Source organism: Panthera tigris, chromosome B1 (assembly GCF_018350195.1).
Source record: "Panthera tigris isolate Pti1 chromosome B1, P.tigris_Pti1_mat1.1, whole genome shotgun sequence".
In the NCBI taxonomy this organism is placed as follows: domain Eukaryota; kingdom Metazoa; phylum Chordata; class Mammalia; order Carnivora; family Felidae; genus Panthera; species Panthera tigris.
This window is the reverse complement of record NC_056663.1, coordinates 31,830,063-31,841,968: the sequence shown is the minus strand read 5'-3', so window position 1 is coordinate 31,841,968 and position 11,906 is coordinate 31,830,063.

Sequence of the window (11,906 nt, the reverse complement as noted above, 5' to 3'; positions counted from 1 at the left end):
GTGGACAGCATGAAGAAATTTTTTTCTCAAGACGACATGGTTATTTTGTGAGCTCTACATACCAAAGAGTATCTTTGCATCTCACCAGAGGCAAACTCAACAACATACAGAATTCTCAGAATGCCACAGCTGCTGATACTTTGTTTCTTCTGACATTCAATGTTGCAAAAGAGAAGTCTGTAGCCAGTCGACTTCCGTTCCCTTTTAGGATATCAGTTTTCAAGTCCAAATTAATACATGAGATATTTTTTCACAATCCTTATCATTCAAAATTTTTTCCTGGAAGTGAGATGCTCTTTTCAAAACTTCACTTTGAGGGGCGCCTGGGTGGCTCAGTCGGTTAAGCGGCCGACTTCGGCTCAGGTCATGATCTCGCGGTCCGTGAGTTCGAGCCCCGCGTCGGGGTCTGTGCTGACAGCTCAGAGCCTGGAGCCTGTTTCAGATTCTATGTCTCTCTCTCTCTGACCCTCCCCCGTTCATGCTCTGTGTCTCTCTGTCTCAAAAATAAATAAACGTTAATAAAAAAAAAATTAAAAAAAAAAACTTCACTTTGAAACACAAGATTCTTTCTTATTTACATCCTTAATGCTCTTCCCCCCACCCCCACCCCAAAAAAAGCTTTCCTCAAATTCATCTTTGATTCTTGCTTTTGAGTCGTTCTCTTTCTTAAGGAGCCGCCATAAACTTTGGGTTGGATCTCCCAACTCTGTCATCCACATCTATTATTTTAATTAGCCCTCACAAAAGTCTTTTTCTTTGCTTCTCAAGAACTTTTCCGATTTGTTTCCCACATTGTTGATTTAGCTCATCTGCTATGTCGGCTCCAACCTTTGCTGCTTCGCGTGGTTTTAACAATGCTCTGATGACCTTCCTGATCTTCAGCTGTCATCAACGGCAATTGACCAAAAATTCTGACTCCATTCAACTTACGCAGTAAGAAAATCTATTCTTTCACATAACAAGGATATTAGGACGATGTTACATAGCTACTAACTCGATCTGCATTATCATCCACTCCGTCTCTGCCGATCTCAAACGAAATCCTCGCCCACATCCACTGCCTATTTCTCGGATTTAATGCTCAGTCGAAATACATAAAAAGATATAATCCTGGAGACCTGCCCCCCCCCCCCCCCAAGGCCTTCCTGACTTTGACTCTGGCCTATGGTATTTCCTTGAGGGAACTTGATTGTTCTTCCCAGGATGCACCAGGATGCAATGCGGTTCTCCCCAGCGTCAACTCATTCTCTCTTTCTCTCTCTCTCTCACACACACACACACTCACACACACACACTTCCTGTCCATCTTTGAGAGCTACCCTCATTGTAGAGATGTGCTCTGAACTGTAGTAATATGAGGCAAGGATTGAGAGAGGAGAATGGCAATGTATCGTGGCTGGCTCAAAGAGCAGCCTTAGAGAGATGGCTTCACCATTCTTTGGTTTGGTTTAACTCTTGAGGGCTTGTTGTTGTTGTTGTTGTCGTTGTTTTAATTTGAATTCCAGTATAGTTAGCCTACAGTGTTATCCGAGCTTCGGGTGTCTGATGCAGTGATTCAACACGTTCCACGCATCACCCGGTGCTCATCACAAGCGCCCTCCTCAATCCCCATCACCTATTTCACCCACCCACCCCCATCCCAAGCCTGGAGGTTTTGGTCCAGAATAAGGACGAAGAGGCAAACATCCTCTTTCCGTGTGGGCAGCGGACTGAGCATGTGTGGTTCATTCATTGACTTTCATTGTGATTCCCTTGGCCTTGTTCTGCGTAGACACCCCATTCCAAATTCAGGCATTAGTCTCGTTGACGGTTCTAGTTTATGATGATTAGCAAGTTTTGGCCTTTTTCTGCGTCCACATAGATATAGATATCTTTATCTGAACTTGCACTATTCAGAAAGCATGCTGCCCTTCCCCCCAAAAAAAAAAATTGAACCCCAAACCCACTTTCCAAATCTAAAATCTACTATAAGAAGTTTGCACAGGGGCAGCTGGGTGGCTCAGTCAGTTGAGCGTCCGACTTCGGCTCAGGTCATGATCTCGCGGTTCGCGAGTTCGAGCCCTGCGTGGGGCTCTGTGCTGACAGCTCGGAGCCGGGAGCCTGCTTCACGTTCTGTGTCTCCCTCTCTCTCTGCTCTTCCCCCTCTCATGCTCTGTCTCTCTCTCTCTCTCCTTCAAAAATAAATAAAAACATTTTTAAAAATTTAAAAAAAAAAAAAAGAAATTTGCACACTGAACCAGTGAGAACATTAAGGAGCCCTGAGCCCGGATGACAGGATATAATGAGCTCCCTCCCTCCTCACCCCCTCCTAGGGAGGGATCCTTCATGGTTTCCATGTTAAATTCCCCAGGGCACCTGGGGGGCACTAACAACCTGGGTCCACTGAAGACAGAAACTTTAATGCTTTGGACATATTATTTCATTATTGACTTACACCACAGTACATGGCCATTGCGTGGTGTAGAGGGAAAACATAATTAGCTCAGTAATGTTACATATGTACCCCTGAGTTCACTAACTGTTATGCAATTGAGGCTTCAAAGCACTTTATGTTATTTATAAATTCTTAACAGGGTTTTGTATAGGTGTTTAAGAGTATCTTAGTGAAGGCTTTTTTGTTCTTTGGTTTTTTGTTGTTGTTTTTTTTTTTTTTAGAAAAAAATACAGGTTTTAGATGACTAGGGAAGCACTATTATTTTTCCCTAAAACAAAAAAAAATTAGGCTCCGACTCTCTAAAAAGTTGTTATTCAGTACATTCTCAAGAATTAGATTTAGATATCAAGGAGTGGCTATATTTCAGTGGGAGTTGGGACATCTGTCAAGTGCTCCTGGCCACTGGCATTTTCCCTCCCTTCTCGACTTGCTCTTTCTTTCTTCTCCCTTCTTCCTTCCAGAACACTGCACATGGATGTGGCCCAATTCCCTCTCTCTCTCTCTCACACACACACACACACACACACACACGTGCGTGTGATTTTCATGCTACAAACAGCACAAGGAATTAAATAGCATTAAAGAAACGAATCGATCTTCCCTCTCTTGAAATCCTCCCCGGCCTGGCAGCTGGTAAAGGTTGCTCTCACGGCCATCATGTGTCAGTGATAACTGAAATGATCTCATTATTCCCTCATCAAAATAGGATTTTCTCACATCACCATTGGCAGAAACTGACTTCTCCAAAAAAAAAAAAAAAAAAAGGAAATTGCACTCATCTGACATCTGATTTATTTTTTCCGTCAAATATCCACGCTTAGACCAAATATATTATTTTTGCGTCCCCTTTCCAACGCCCCTAAAAAAAACTTCTGCCATCTTATTTTTGAAAAATTATGGATATAGAAAAGTGATTTGTTTATGTATAAAGCATGTGACATCATTTGTCAACCCAGGGAATGGCAAACTATAGCCTGCGGGCCAAATCCGGCCCACTGTTTCTGTATAACCTGCAAACTAAAAGTAGTTTTTACACTTTTAAATTGTTGCGGGGGGGGGGGGGGAATCAAAAGAAGAACACTTCATGACATTTCTAAATTATACAAAATTCAAATTTTGGCGTCCATATTATTAATGGGGACTCAGTCATGCCCGGGCATTTCCGTACTGTCTGTGGCTGCTTTTGCAACAACGGCAAAACGGAAGAGTTTTAACAGGAATCAAGTGGTTCATGGTTCATAAAGCTGAAAATATTTCCTATCTGGTCCTTGGCCGGGGGGGGGGGGGGGGGGGGGGGGGAATGCCACCTCCTATGTTAGCCCATTAAAATAAACAAAGAAAATGGGGCACCAGGGTGGCTCAGTCAGTTAAGCATCCGATTCCTGGTTTCCGCTCAGGTCATGATCTCACGGTTTGTGGGTTCGAGCCGCGCGTCGGGCTCCGTGCGGACAGCTTGGATTCCGTGTCTCCCTCTCTCTCTGCCCCTCCTCTGCTCACACTCTGTCTCTCTGTCTCTCTCTCTCTCTCAAAAATAAACATTAAAAAATTAACTAAAAAATAAAGAAAAAAGTCAAAATATTTACTTGCGTATTATTAGGATACGTTACATTATTGGTGAGCAAAGCACTGCATACCACAGCGTGTAAACCACCTTAACGAAACAATCCAAGGAATAATCACCCTCTCTCCTGATGTTATTTACCTACAAAGAAGCTCAGAGACGCCCAGCAAAAGTTGGTCAGTGAAAACCTTACAGAAATCAGAAGAAATCATGCACATAGGGGTTGAAAACTCTGCCCAGTGTATTTCGAGATGCCAGAAAAGTCTACATCTTTGCTCTCTGTAACTGTCACTCCACTCGTCCTTGGAGGAGAAGAGGCTGGAAGTTGGTGAGGAAGCATGTAAATATACCTCAGTCCTGTTTGGGTTTCTTTGATCTCTCCCAGGTAAAATCATCTCACACGATTTCTGCTCCCCACCCCACGTCCGTCCCACCGCCATCTGTCTGTCCTTCAGCTGTTGCAGGGAAAAGTTTACATGAGCTTAGCCACAGGAGGAGAATCTCAGACCAAAGTGTGGATCCTTATGCAAGAGTCGGAGCTTCTCATCCCACCTGGTCATGGGCGCCCTACTCACGCCTTTCCTCCCAACTCTGCCATCTTGGTTCTTTTTTTTCTTTTTTTAATTTTTTTTTTCAACGTTTTTTTTTTTATTTTTGGGACAGAGAGAGAGACAGAGCATGAACGGGGGAGGGGCAGAGAGAGAGGGAGACACAGAATCGGAAACTGGCTCCAGGCTCCGAGCCATCAGCCCAGAGCCTGACGCAGGGCTCGAACTCACGGACCGCGAGATCGTGACCTGGCTGAAGTCGGACGCTTAACCGACTGCGCCACCCAGGCGCCCCTAATTTTTTTTTTTAATGTTTATTTATTTTGGGGACAGAGAGAGACACAGCATGAGCAGAGAAGGGGCAGAGAGAGAGAGGGAGACACAGAATGTGAAGCAGGCTCCAGGCTCTGAGCCGTCAGCACAGAGCCCGACGCGGGGCTCGAACTCACGAACTGTGAGATCGTGACCTGAGCCGAAGTCGGATGCTTAACCGACTGAGCCACCCAGGCGCCCCTCTGCCATCTTGGTTCTATCTGGCTCTCACTGGTGTTGCAAATGCTCTGAATCTTGACAAGCATCCTCCTTCCCTCCCTGGCCTGGCTGTCCACCCATGGCCTCTGCTATAGGGTCCCACCCACCCTGGATGGCCCCATAGCAAGTCTCCTGGCTCTCAATTCAGCTACCTTTTACATCCTCCACCAGGAGCACACAAGACCATCGGGACCCTTTCTGTGCCACATAGGAGCCTAGAAACACTGGCAGGGTGGGACTACCCCTGTCCTTTGTCTGTCTAAATCCTTCATTTAGCCCTTTCTAACTGACCATGGCACCATGTTAGATGTAGCTAGTCTCTGGGACTTGACATTTCCTCAGCCTATAACTGGAAAAACAAGGCAAGCCACTGCCCTGGGATTCCCCCAAACTACCTCGATGTTTCTACCACGGCCTTCCTTCCCGGGAAGGAGCCAGGACGCGGTGTCTGATTACTTTACCTCCCCTCTTACTCCTGTTGTCTGGTTAGCACCTCCCTTATGAAATAACCTGAGCTCTCACTACCTAAGGCTTATATGTCTCACTGCCAGCTTTAACTTTCCGTATATAAAGAGAGCTTTTAAAATTCAGAAAATAAACATTCTTTCCCTCCATAAAGCCTGGCTTTCAAAACTATAATTTCAATATGGCATCAACAAAGTCAGCTTTTGAAAATTAAAGCTCTTCAATGGCCTTTTTATTCCTGCCACTACCCGCCCCCCACCTTCCCTGCAGCTTATGACTTCGTACTCATGGCGGAAGGCCGTGGGGCTACATGATTTACAGGGGTATGAAAAACATGTCAGTTTAGTATTTCCAAATATTATTCCTGTTACCTTTGCTAAATGAAAATTCTTTCTAAACATTTTCATTCTGAAAAAAAATTATATACCTCAGCAGAATTATACCTTGTACCTTATATTATACCTTATATTACATTATGCCTTACACCTTATATTACAGTATATCAGATATTATACCCCGGCTTTGGACTAAGCTGTCGAATTAGTTTTCTCGGGCCGCCATCACAAAATACAACAGACTGGGTCGTGTAAACAGCAGACATTTACTCTTTCTCACAGTTCTGGAGGCTGGAGGTCTAAGAGGCCAGCAGAACTGGTTTCTCCTGAGGCCTCTCTCCTTGGCTCATGGACAGCCATTTTCTTGCTGTCCTCACATGGTCTTTCCTCTGTGTGAGTTTATGTCTGTGTCTTAATCTCTTCTTCTTGTAAGGACGTAAGTCAGTCATGTTGGATTAGGGCCACCCTGGTGACCTCATTTCGACTTACCCACCTCTTAAAAGGCCCTCTCTAAACACAGTCACACTGGGGGTCAGGGTTTCCACATATGAATTCAGAGGGGGACACAATTCCAACCATAATAGTCATCGAAGCCAGTATCAAATGAAGATTTTATGGTTTTCCTGCTGGTACATTTTCTGCAAAAGGAGTACAGGAACACAGACTTTAGTTGACAAACGTGGGTCGATCCCATGAATTTTCGCCCATGTGACAGATTCTGGATAGTGTCTGAGCCCAGGGTCCTCCCAGGTAGCAACAGTGACACAATGTATTTCAGAGCAGTGGTGCTCAGCCCTGTCTGTGCCAGAATCACCTCGAGAGCTTTAAGAACAATGATTTGAAGTGGGGGGGGGGGGGGAAGCCACTATCTTGATGACTATCACCAGAGTTCCTGTTAGGGGAGAGACATCTCTGTCTCTTTGTATGGAAAACATGTTGCCATACAAAGGTTGAGCAGGGGACAGCCTCTGAGGGCCCAGATTAGAAGACTAGGGGCAGGGGCACCTGGGTGGCTCAGTCGGTTAAGCTACCGACTGTTGATTTCGGCTCAGGTCGTGACCTCGCAGTTCGAGAGTTCAAGCCCCGTGTCTGACTCTACCCTAACAGTATGGAGCCTGCTTGGGATTCTCTCTCTCTCTTTCCCTCTCTCTCTGTCCCTCCCCCACTTGTGCTCTCTCTCTCAAAATAAATAAATAAAATAATAAAATAAATAAATAAATAAATAAATAAATAAAATATGTATATATTCGAAAAGAAGACTGGGAGAGAAGCAGTAGCTAACTGCTGTGCGTAAGAAATAGACAGAACCGGGGGACACAAGTGAACAAAAGAGGAGGGAGAGGAGGGCGAACGGCTGGATGACAGGGGAGGAGGGTGGAGCCTGAGAAGGAAGGCACCCGAAGGAGAACCCTAGTGCTAAGTGGATGTTCCTCTGCTGGGGCTGCCATGACGCTGGGTGATTTAAACCAAAGAAGCGTATTTCTCACAGTTCTGGAGGCTAGAGGTATAAGATCAAAGTGTCGGCAAGGCTGGTTCCTTCTGAGAGCCATGAGGGAGAATCTGTTCCAGGCCCCTCTCTCTGCTTGGAGATGGCCGTCTTCATGCTCCCAGGGCGTTCTCCCCGTGCGTACCTGGCTCCAAATGTCCTCTTCTTATACCAGTCATATTAGATTAAGGGTCCACCCTAATGACCTACTTTAACGGATTACTTCACATTCTAAAAAGGCGAGGATTCCAGCATATCTTTTTTGGAGGGACACAACTCAGACCATGTCAGTGGGCCAAAGAATACACAGAGATGTCTAACATTCAAGGCAGAGCTGTTTGTGCTCTAGGAGTAAACCTCTATTTCCTTGCAGTAAAAAAAACCCTGCAGATTTAGAGGCCTGACAGCCAAGAGCGTCCTGCCCATGTCCACCCTCCACTGCCAGCCAGGAGGTGAGGGAGGGTGATCAGAAGCAAAGCGGAGCTTCCCACAGTTTAGCTGAGAGCCGCCCAGAAAGCACCTGTGGCGAGGCCCAAAACTTTTTTCCCAAAAAGATCATCTTGGATAGAAGGGAGATGGCCATCAGACCGTTAACTATAGGCAAGCAGTCAGGCCTCACCAGCCCTACGGAATCAGAATCTGAAGAACCCAAGAGTTTCTAACCAACCCCCCCAAGATGAATCTGATGTCCCGTTTTAGAACCACTGTAGTCACCCATGGCAGAAAGGGTCAGGATCACGCTTGTTCCCTCCAGAATCATTTAGCCCTATCTTGCCTAAATTCTATACCCTTGTTACCTCCCAAGATATAGAAATCTCCCAGGACTGACTAATACTACAGCTGACCCCATTTTCAAAATGGCAGCCAAGGGGCGCCTGGGCGGCTCAGTCGGTTGCAGCATCCAACTTCGGTTCAGGTCATGGTCTCGAGGTCCGGGACTTGGAGCCCCCTGTCAGGTTCTATGCTGACAGCTCAGAGCCTGAAGCCTGCTTCCGATTCTGTGTCTCCTTTTCTCGCGCCCGCCCCCCCACCTCAAAAAGAAATAAACATTAAAAAAAATTTTTTTTTAATGGCAGCCAAAATTATGGCTGAATTATTTGGGGGAGGGAACGTCATGTTTTTTAAAACCTACACCAGCCTCTCTTCTGATTGAATAGTTTCTCATAAAGCCTTGCGAGGGGATTTAGGCAGGTTTTAGAGACGACTCCTACTGCGGATCATTTTTGCAACATATCATATGACGGACAGGGGACCAAGTTCTGCCTGACACTTTGTGCTGCCCTCACTGATTCTGGCTTAAAGAAATGGTGCTTGAAAAGAGGTGGGCAAGCTGAGCAATCTCTATACTGTCAGGATAAACAAAGCTAGACGGAAGAGGTAAGGACAGATTTTCATCAGTAAAATGATATGACTGCAGTAGGGAAAAAAGTGCAGCAGGAACGGAGCTTAAGTGAATCTTTATTTGCACCGAGGTGACTAGGTGTTTTAAAGGGAGAATGAGGGGATCGAGAAGCGGGTAGGGAGGGGCTCGGTAGAGCCAGGGAAATAAAAAGTTACAAAAAGCAGGAAGGAGGTTGGTACCTGGGTTTGCGAACTGGCACTTAGCCCCTCCCACAGATGCTGGGAATTGGAGCCCTATCTTCAGGTATTGACTGGAAGAGTAAGCCGGGGGGGGGGAGGGGGGGGGCAGTCTTGAGTTTTCTCACACTTTAATTTTTCTCAGATTTTAAAGGAGGCTAGGGTCATCCTAAAGGTGTGGCCTTGAGCTGTTAAAAACTACATTAGTGTTTGTTCAAGTCCAGGGCCGAGGTTGAGGCCTGGAGGAGAAAAGGGCTCAGAAGAGTCTGGCTAAGGTTTGGTCAAGGAGAGAGTCTTTGTGAGGCTCTAGCTCCCGAGACTTGTCCAAAGCCTCGCACCTGTGAACATCAGAACAGGCAAGACTCTTTTTTTTAAAGACCAGCAGGGTTGGTAACGGGACTCTGAACCTCTTTGGTGTTTTTAAGTTTACATTTAAAGAGCAAGGCAACGCCAGAGAGATGAATTGGGTGTATGGCTGCAGGCATATCATATGGAATATAAGAGGCAGACTTCTGCTCTGTTAATGGTGTGGGTATATTACTATGAACCAGAAGCAGCCTTAAAAACAACTGAACTTGTTTAAAAAAAAAAAAAAAAGTAGCAGGGCGGTGGGGGTGGGGGTGGGGGGTGCCTGGGTGGCTCAGCAGGTTAAGCAACTCACTCTTGGTTTCGGCTCAGGTCATGATCTCACGGTTCGTGAGTTCGAGCCCCAAGTCAGGCTCTGCACTGACCGTGCAGAGCCTGCTTGGGTTTCTCTCTCCCTCTCTCTGCCTCTCCTGTGCTCTCTGTCTCTCTCAGAATAAATAAATAAACTTTAAAACAACCTGAACGTGCTCCACAAGCCAGAACATTAGCTTGGATATTATAATTACAGTGTGAGACAAATAAACAAACAAAAAACCTCTGCATATGCTACTGTATATAACATCCTCAACATGACAAAATTGTATAGATAGAAGACGTTGCTGGATGCCAAAGGCTAGGGATGGTAAGGAGGGAATGACGACCAAGGAGCAGAAAGGGAGATAACGTGGTTTCTATGTTATTCGTTTATGGTGGTGGTGGAAACGTTCTAGATCTTGATTCTGAGAGTGTTTATAGGAATCAACACATGTAATAAAATGGCCCACAATGATATAAACCCATTGTACCAAAATCAAGTTCCTCATTTTCATATTGTACTATCCCCATATAAGATGTAACCATTGGAGGGCGCCTGGGTGGCTCAGTCGGTTGAGCTTCCGACTTCGGCTCGGGTCATGATCTCACGGTCCGTGAGTTCGAGCCCTGCGTCGGGCTCTGTGCTGGCAGCTCGGAGCCTGGAGCCTGCTTCGGATTCTGTGTCTCCTCTCTCTGACCCTCCCCCATTCATGCTCTGTCTCTCTCTGCCTCAAAAATAAACATTAAAAAGAAAAAAGATATAACCATTGGAGTCACACAAAGACAAATAGCGTATTATTTAACTCACAGGAGGCAACCTAGGGAAGTCAAATTCATAAAATCAGAAAGTAGAATGGTGGTGGCCAGGGGCTGGGGGTAGGGATGTAGGGAAATTGTTTTTTAATGGATACAGAGTTTCAGTTTTGCAAGATGAGAAGAGCTGTGGTGATTGGCTGTACAACTATGGGAATGTACTTAGCCCTACTGAGCTATATACCCTTATATATGGCCAAAATTTATGTTATGAGTATTTGATCTCAAAGAAAAGTTTAAAAAATAATCAACTTCAGGGGCACCTGGCTGGCTCAGTTGGAGGAGTGTGTGACTCTTGACCTCGAGGTCGTGAGTTCAAGCCCCACATGGGGTGTAGAGATTACTTCAATAAATACAACTTTAAAAATAAATAAATAAGGGTGCCCGGGTGGCTCAATCGGTTAAGCATCCCACTTCAGCTCAGGTCATGATCTCGCAGTTCGTGAGTTCAAGCCCCGCATCAGGCTCTGTGCTGACAGCTCGGTGCCTGGAGCCTGCTTCGGATTCTGTGTCTCCCTCTCTGTCTCTCGCACTCTATCTCCCTCTCAAAAATAAATAAACATTAAAAAAAATTTAATAAAAAACACAATAAATAAAAATAATTAACTTAAAAAAATGAAACCAAGGGAGGAAACTGGGTGAAGATACCTCTCCATACTATCTTTGCCACTCACTGTGAATCTATAATTATTTTCAAGGTTTGTTTGTTTGTTTGTTTGTTTTGAAAGAGAGAGAGAAAAAGAGCACATGCACGCACAAGCAGGGGAGGGACAGAGAGAAGGAGAGACAGAATCCCAAGCAGGTCCTGTACTGATGTCACAGAGTCCGATGCGGGGCTCGAACCCTCAAACTGTGAGATCATGACCTCAGCCAAGATCAAGAGTCAGACGTTTAACCGACTGACCCACCCAGGCACCCCTATAATTATTTTTAAATAAAAAGGTAAAAAAAAAAAATCAGGGTGCCTGGGCGGCTCAGTTGTTTAAGCGTCCAAGGTCATGATCTCTGGGTTCGTGAGTCCGAGCCCCACATCAGGCTCTCTGCTATCAGCACAGAGCCAGCTTCGGATCCTCTGTCTCCCTCTCTCTCTGCCCCTCCCTTACTTGCACTCTCTCTCTCTCAGAAATAAACATTTTTTAAAATTATTTTTAAGGAGGTAAAAAGAATCAATGTATCCATATGTACCCACATTCACCAGTGTTTACCTATTACATCAAATATGTCATCTCTCTGTCAACTACAGAGGGGTAGAGCTCATTTCTCGTGGGCACATCACAACTTAGTTCTCCTCTGGGCAGATACTCTTCTGGAGTTTAACCAGGCTGTTTTATGGTTTGAGAGTTCTTTCACTTACTTTATAATATTTTATCATGAAAAATGTAATTTACACGTGTGTATGTACGAGTTGGTTTTATTCTACATCTTAGAGGCAGTGAGTTAACGCTTGAAGCACCCTGAGTCATGAATACACCCTCCAGTTGTGGTCATTTACCAA